Raw genomic sequence first — 8461 nt, forward strand, 5'->3', positions numbered from 1 at the left:
CCCACTGCTCATCATCCCAGTTCTTCTGGGCAAGGTGCTGCCACCAGTGCTGGCTGGTGCAGCAGGCCCAGAAGCAGCAGGGATGGAGGCCCAGGAGAGTGATGGCAGTCCCAGCAGTGGCCTCATAGAGCCCCTGATTGATGTCCTTGGTGGTAGCAACTGTATGGTGGTGGTGGTGTCAGAGTGGGGCTGCTTTTTAAAGTGGGCTGCCAGGCTGCTGGCAGCTGGAGCCAGAGCCTGAAGTACCCCCCATGGCTACAGGGGGCATTGAAGGATTGCAGGGACTCTGCAACAAATTTATTGCCTACTGACTACATGTGTAGACACCTACTCAAAATCGCTTACTGTGCAGTAAATCTAAGCTGGAGTAAATGCATGTGTAGACATGCCCAATGCCTTCTACAAAAACAACATAAGGTCCCAAATTAAGAGAATGATAAAACTGGTAAAACAAATCTCAGGTCCCTGGCAGTCATTATACTTGAGATGATTAACCAGTTAATCATGTCTTAAGTAGTAACCCCTTCACACATTAATGCAATTAATGGTATGATAAAACACATATTTGTGGCTGGTTCCCATCATGCCTTAAATTAAGTATATGGCCTGGCATCCACTGCTTGGGGCTCCAAGATTTTTTGGGTGCATGGCAGTGCTTGACTCCAATGCACTCCCAAGTCTAAGACTGTTGATCAACTGACTATCAGTCCTAGCCTCAGGGGTACATCAGAATCAAGGGCTCTGATGTACCCCCAAAGTAGGGAGTGCTAGTCAACTGTTCTGCCAAGGGCTCTGGTGTGCACCTGAAACTGGCAGCAGCAGTTGAGCTTCCACCTTGAGGGAACCCTTGACTCTGATGTGTCCTGATGCTGAGAGCCAATATCAGCTGCCATTTCCAGCCTCATGAGTGATATATAGTCAAGGGCTCTGATGTAGTCCTGAGCCTGGGAGCACAGATTAACTGACTGCTGATGCCACTCCCAGCTTTGGGGGTGCACCAGAGCCCTTGGCTCCAATACACCCTGAAGCTGGGGAGTGGCAGCTGATTGGTGCTCCGAACCTCAGGCGTATGTTGGAGTAATCATGACCCCAGGTAACCCTTACACTGGCAATATAGTGTTATTGGGATCTGATCCCCAATCTCACAATCATGCCTCTTGCTATGCACATGAAGCATGGAAGGAGGCTTGATTGTTTGGATCGCACATCAGATCCTACCTCATCTTTAACTGAACACCTGCCAGGAGCCCCAGTAAAAAAAATATACACCAAATATAAGGGGGGAATAGAAAATAGAGCTGAAGAAAGGAAAAGCATAAGGTTAGTTAGAAATGGAACTATTTCCCTACCTCCTAACTGTCAGAAGCTCCCCTTCACACCATTTCCCTCCCTGGCACCCTCTGCAGCAGATGATATAGCTGAAATTGTCCCCTGAGAATTGTAGCACTGTTTGGGGTTTTTTGTTGTTTGTTTGTTTTTTTGCCTGGCTTAGACAAAAGTCACCTTTCCTTCCTCTCTTTTTTTTCTTTCATTGCTAGGTATGGCAGGATTCACTCTGATTTTGACTGGGCTTACTGGTTTTCCCTGGTCTGCAAGCCCCCTGGGTTTTGATTGGTTCTGGGGAGCGGGTTGGATCTCTCTGTCTCTTGTAGATAATGACTGCAGTGCTGGAGCGACTTCATTTCTTAAGCCAGTGTCTCAGTATGGTGTAAACTCTCCTCAGGATAAATGGGAATTTACCAAAGACAGGTTTGGAGGTTCATGAGCTAGGAGATTCCAGCCAAATGTCATTATCTCCATTGCCTGCCATACAGAGAAGGTCACTCAGAATTACTACTGATGCTAGCCATGCTAGAGGGGGTGGAGAGGAGACAAATAATTGATTCTATGTATACCCCCTTTTTACTTATCTATATATATAGCTTGCTATGCATATACAAAGGACCAGGGAGGCAAGGATATTCTCTTGTGTGCTTTCATTCCCTCAAATCCAATGCTTTTGCCTTTACCAAGGGTGTCAAAGATATGGCTCATAGGGCTCCTAGAAGGGCCAGGAAATGTGGGATGGGGAAGGAGGGGTGGGGCCTGCTGCCAGTTTCCTGGCTATGGAGTCCTGTTGGGGATGTCTGTCAGTTGTGGAAGGGGGTGATGGCTGTATTAATCCATGGACCATTGTTTGCTCTACTGTTGCCACTTGGTCCAGATCTGGCCCATGAGGCTTCTCACAATATGGATCTGGTCTTGTGGTCTGGATCTGGCATGGAGGGAGGAGGGGCAGGTGAGTTTGACCGTCCTTGGTCTATACCGTAGATCACAGCGCTGTGTTAGGAGAAAACTTTTTAAAGTTAGTTCAGATGCCTGAAACAGTCTTAGCTTAGCTTTATGGAGCTCTGCACATGCTTATTTACCCTACTTCTCAACGCCCTCTGAGTCAGAGCAGTTGGTATCATTCCCAAGAGGAGTCATGCCTAATGAGCATGTTTTGGTTAAGACGTGAAATGTATTGACTTCCTTTCTTTTAGAAAATGGTTGCCACTATACCTAAAAAATTCAGTGAAACAAAAAAAAAAGGGTATTTTGGATCACTGGCGTTTCATTTTCTTGGTTGGTTATTTGGTTGGTTTAATTTTGGGTTTTCTTTTTCCAAAATTTTTGAAAGAATAATTCTCAGTGTGTACTGGCTGTTCTGTCATGATAGGTGGGACAACCCTAAAAGGTGAATCATTTTTCAACTAGCTACTCAGAGACTTGGCATCATTTTGAATCTCATTATAATTCTTTTATAGCAGAAGGGATGAATTGGAAAACTCATATCAAAACATATTGACATTTCAAGCCTTTTTCACCCACATTATTTACAGTTTCTTGCCTTGCTGAGTTTTATGGAAACTCTTTTTTGCTCTTTTGTTGAGCATCTGAAAACCACTGGGCTGAGAAATATGCAATCTTCACTTTCCATAATTAGCTCTTAAATGATTCTAATTCCCAATGAAATTTTTTATACACATGGAAAGGAAATTTATTAAAAATTTAATAAAAGCTTCATCAATGTGTTTCACATTACAAAATCAGGAAGAGATTATGGCATCAGAGCTTTGAAATATAATTTCCCTCTCATAATTAAATTGATAGCTTGAGCTTTACATTAGGAGTAACTGGCAACAGTTTATTGCATACACTTTTGCCCACTACAAGGGCTGTATACTAGGGACTAGATTTTCTAGTCACTTAAAATACGGAGCCTGGTGCTTCCCTCTGTGGCTGTAGGGTAGGAAACAAACTCCTCGGACATGTTTTACTTTTCAGTGTCCCAAATTAATTCTTTGAAAGCTGGTGAACTGAGCCACAAGCTGAACTTCCCATGCAGAGGAATCCTGCAGAGATGCTGAGCTGTCATATAGAGATTATTATGCCATTCTTCTTCTACTGCCCCAGGAATATCAGATGCCCCTGAAGAGAAAGAGAGGTGCCTAGACCTTGATGATGAAGGACTGTCCTCTAAGAATTGTTCATTAAGACTTGTTGGAGAAGGAAAATCTCAGATTAAACCAGTATCTCCCACTCCCCTACTCTTCCCCCCACCAAAAAAACCCCAAACAAAACAAGGGGCAGGGGTGGTGGTCCTCTTATGAATAGAGCCTAAAGGATTTAGATTGGAAACAAAGAAGGAAGGACATGATAAAAGTATATAAACTAATGAATGGCATGGATAAAGTGGAAAAAAAGAAAAAAAAATTCTGCAAACTACTCCATTTTCATTTTACTATTAGAATTCTACAAAATGTGGGGTGAAAACTTGGCCTCAGTAATGCCTATAAAAGTACAGCCAGTGTCTTTACTGAGGCCAGGCTTTTACTACAGTGATCTTAATGGATTTACTTTTCCAGGTTCTCCAATGGATTTAGATTTTTAGAGAAAACACAAGGTTTTCTATGAAAATGATAATTTTTTTTTTTACTGTGAAAATTGCCTGTCATATAATGATTTACATATAGAAAAGACCAATACCTATTGGGAGCAGGATGGTTTAATACAGTATGTAATGGTACTAGTAATGGGGTTTCACTTAATGGAGCTCATTCTAAGGAATATTTTCCTAATGTGGAGTTTAATTTTTTTTTTAATTATCTTGTAACATACCTAGCCTTTTCTGAACCTTTAAAAAATCTTCAGTCCTTTCCTGTGTGCTTCATTATATCTTGTAATCTTTAAGGAATTAAAGACAGTTTCACAAACCTGTCATTCCCTCAGAATTCCAAAACGATACCGTGTAGCTCAGCATATTGCACTGAAACAGGAAAACCAAGCAGAGGCATTCCAGTGGCACCAACATTCTTTATGGTTCTTACTGATTTTAGCCAGTGGTAAACTTGTTTTTTTGCTCACTAGGAAAACCATGGACCACAAGACCCTGGTTAGAATCTCAGTTGTATAATATGTGATATTCATATTTAGTATTATTGTTTGAGAGAAAGGATAGGGTTACAGTTAAGGTACCAGCCAGGAACTGGGGCAGTTTCACTGGTTTTGTCAGAGACTTGTGGACTTTTGATCACCTCTCAGCCTTCTCTTGTGGAGGCTGAAGAGATCCAGGTCCCTTAGTCTCTCCTCATAGGGCTTGGCCTGCAAACCCTTATTCATATGAGTGGCCCGCCTCTGGACCACTTGAGGTTATCCACATCCTTCTTAAAGTAATACATTCTGCTAATTGATTAAACACTCTCTAGGGTTTGACCATAGGTTGGCAATAAAATGTGCAGCAAGAACACTGAAAAGGAAACATTTTTTTGGAACTTTAGTTTTATTGAAATCAATGAGAAATTTACTATTGATCTTATCCATAGTGCTTGTAGAGAATGTGCTATATACTAGGAGTGTGTGAAGCTTTGGTCCACGATTCAATTCAGAGAAGATTTGGCCCAATTCGGAGGCCGAATCACTGAATCTGAATCAAATTGGGGGAAGAAAAAAACCTTCCAAATTGATTTGGAAAAGATTCAGAGATTCGGAGGTGGTCTTTTAGGGAAATAGAAACTGAGAAGAGGGGGTGGGGGGTGGGAACACTGACATCTGTAGCTGGCCAGTGACTGTGATCTTTCCCTGAGTCCCCATCCAATCACAGTGTTCTGGGGGAGGGACATAGAAACAGCGCATATGCCTCTGTTTGCAGCCTTTCAGTGCCTTTTGTGAGCTGTTTTTGCCTGAGCAACAGTGTCTGAAAGTACTGAACTGGCTTGGCTTCCAACCTAGTCAGTCTCCTGCTACTTTCTGTTCTAGGAAAGGATTGGATATAGCTTACTAACTAGAATCCATCTACTTACCAGTATCCAGTCTATTTCTTTCAATTTATATTTGTTTTTGTTCCCTCCCCCCCCCGCCCCTCCCCCCCCTCACACACACACTTCTTAAAAAGAAAGCTGGGTTTTCCCTGGCAGTGAAACCCCTGCACCTATCTCCTTGAAACTTGGTAGGCCTCATGCCCTCAGAAGGGACTATCATCCCTGCTGTTTTCTTCCAAATCTGCCTGCCTTAACACATACACACACCATACACACAACATGAGTTTAGTTTTCAACCATTTGAGATACAGTTTCCCAGAAACCCCTGCACCCATCTCCTTTAAATTTGGTGTACTTCATGCCCTCAGAAGAGGCTACCATCTCTGCAATCAGCCAAAAAAGGACGAAGTTATAGGTATTTCAGTGATTCCCTATGAAAGTGTATGGGCAAATCTCCGGATCTCTCCGAATCAGCGCCAAATCTTCCAAAGCCGATTTGGCCAAATCGATTTGGGGCAGTGATCCAAATCTCTGAATCAAATCACTGCCCTCCAAATTGGTTGAATCCGAATCAAATACTCCCCTATTCTCATAGGGCTACTATATACCATAATTTGAGAGCATTTTTTGGTTTTAATGGCTTTCTCTTTCACTTAAAGTCCTTTCCTTGTTTAGGTCTTATGAACCAATGGACACTTGAGTTGACCCAATTCTGGTTGAAATATTCATCTAACTAATTTTCCAAAGTCCTTTATAGATCTGTCCATTTTTTGTCTTTGGTATTGATATGCAACTCAATGCAATTGCATGCTTCTGACTATGACATTTTAAACTGTTTCATAGCTATGGGGTAAGCTAGGCTTTCACTGTGCCTTTGTCTGGTACATCTTTATCCCACAGCACTACAAGATGTTTCATTGATCTTTAAAGATATTTCTTTTGCTGTATTTTTAACTGTCTACTTTTACAAACACCTCATTGTAGGTCTGCTCATTTCTGATGCTGAGAGCTTGTATACAATGTGTGTTCTATTAATAGTTCCTCTGGGGACAATCTGAATTTGTATATAGCTGCATGTTAAGCCAATAAAGACAAATATAGATATGAGTTATGGTCTGGTGCTTATATTCCAGCAGTCCTTTGAAAAGCCTATGCTTCTTTTCCTATCTTGCCATCTACTTAGGGATGAAGTGGCCAAGTGGTGATTATATCTGAACTCATATTGTATTGTAGGTTGATAGGAATATTTTACATCTTTGTTCATGGCTAATGATGCTGGATTCCAATGCCTTGCCAACATAGATTTCATGTGCTTTGTCAAACACAGTTCTCGCTCTAGAATGTTGGAAAAATAGACAGTAATTTTGAAATATTCCTGTGCATCATGAGATAAATTTGAGCACAACTGCTTCTGCCAACGTTGGTTGCTTTAGTAGATGGCAATGATCATTTAAGACAATTTTCTCTTGCTTATTCAAATGCTTGTCATTTTGCATAATCAGAATGATGATTCTGTCAGCTTCCAATAATAAGCCTTTTCTAAGTGCTAGTTTAGCTCAGAATAGACAATATTATTCACATGAGCCTCTGGATGTAGCATGTACTAATGTAACATCTACAACACTTGGCTTTTTATTCTTTTCCAAGAAATTGGCTTCTTCTATTGCTGAGGCCAGTATGAAGCTGATCCACATGCAAATGAAGTGAGGTCCTTTCTTCCAGAGTTTTGTAGTTGTGTTCACTCAGAAACAAGTATACATACACTTGCATTTTTCAGGCTAGTGTTTCCACTTTTCATGGGAATGCTTTCTTACTCATATTCACAAGTAAATGAGTTCACAAATAAGTCTTGAACTTATTACTTCGTTGTAAAACAAGTGGAAGTGAGATCAGAATCAGGTTCCACAGTTTTATAATTGAATCCTGCATTTCCAACTAACATTTAGTTTGGGGATGATGTGTGCCAAGGGGGAGGAGATAAACTCATGTGTAATCTATGGTGTTTACTAGTGATATTTGCACTTAACCTTTTAATTGTGTCCTTTCCCATTGGACAATCTTACATGATAAATACAGGAGCTAAAAAATTGTTCTATCAGTAATGCTTATGTAGGGATTGAATGAATATTGGCAATAAAATGCAGCCTCCCCCACATTCTTAGTATAATTTATACTAATTTCTGATCTATCATATATGTTTCACTATCTTAATTTTTTCCCTTTCTAGGTTTACTTAGATTCCTTTAGAACTAATGTTTCAGATTCTTGTAGACATGAGTCAGATTCAAAGGTGACATGTAAATTAAGCACTTTTACACTGATGTGTACCCCTTAAATTAGCTTACATCCCCACTTATTTTAAGTTGACTTTCTTACAAACACAACTCTCAGCCTATTGAAGTAGTCAAAGTTGGTTTAATTCATCTGCTGTGGATCTGAAAGATGCTCTAAGTAAGGCGTCCATTTCTTTAATGTATTGTGGAAGGCTTCACTCTTTTATTTGGTCACGAAGTTGTCAGAGACCTTTATTATACAAGCAGCTGCTGGGAAGAGCACCCGACAGACAGAGCTTCCTCTTATCAGTCCCGCATGCCCTCCCCCAACAGACAATTGAAGCAAGCCTTTTATATGTTTCAATTCAGGTCACATGACACAAGATATAACAAGTCAAAGAAAAACTGGTTTGAACCAGAAAGTTGCAAGAGGGCATAGACTGTGGTTTGACCTATTGACCTCATAGGTCTACTCAGCTCAACAAGGGAAAAGGGCGGGAGAAAGAGCAGATTGCAAAATAGGCGGGGAAAAAGCAATAATTAGCAAATAGTGCACTAACTCAAGAAGTCAGCAGAAATTAAGGCCTGGGGTTTTCTTCTTCCACAGTATGCATGTATCCAACTTCTCAAATTCTAAGTTGTACCAACTGAGACTATTTTACATATTGGGAAAGTAATGGTAAAAAACCTCTCAAAACATCAGTGTGCATGTGGGAAGTCAAATGAATGTAAAAGGAGTTCCAGCAGGGACTCTGCTGCTAAATTTGTATCGGTTAATGCAATGTTGCTTTTTCTGAGGCTTACATAGTACATTATTGGTTAAAAAATCATGATATAGTAAACATAATTGCCCATAACTGGCTGCAGCTTTTCTGTTGTAACAATACACATCAGATCATTTGTTTAAGT

This window comes from Alligator sinensis, unplaced genomic scaffold (assembly GCF_000455745.1).
Source record: "Alligator sinensis unplaced genomic scaffold, ASM45574v1 scaffold68_1, whole genome shotgun sequence".
Lineage (NCBI taxonomy): Eukaryota > Metazoa > Chordata > Crocodylia > Alligatoridae > Alligator > Alligator sinensis.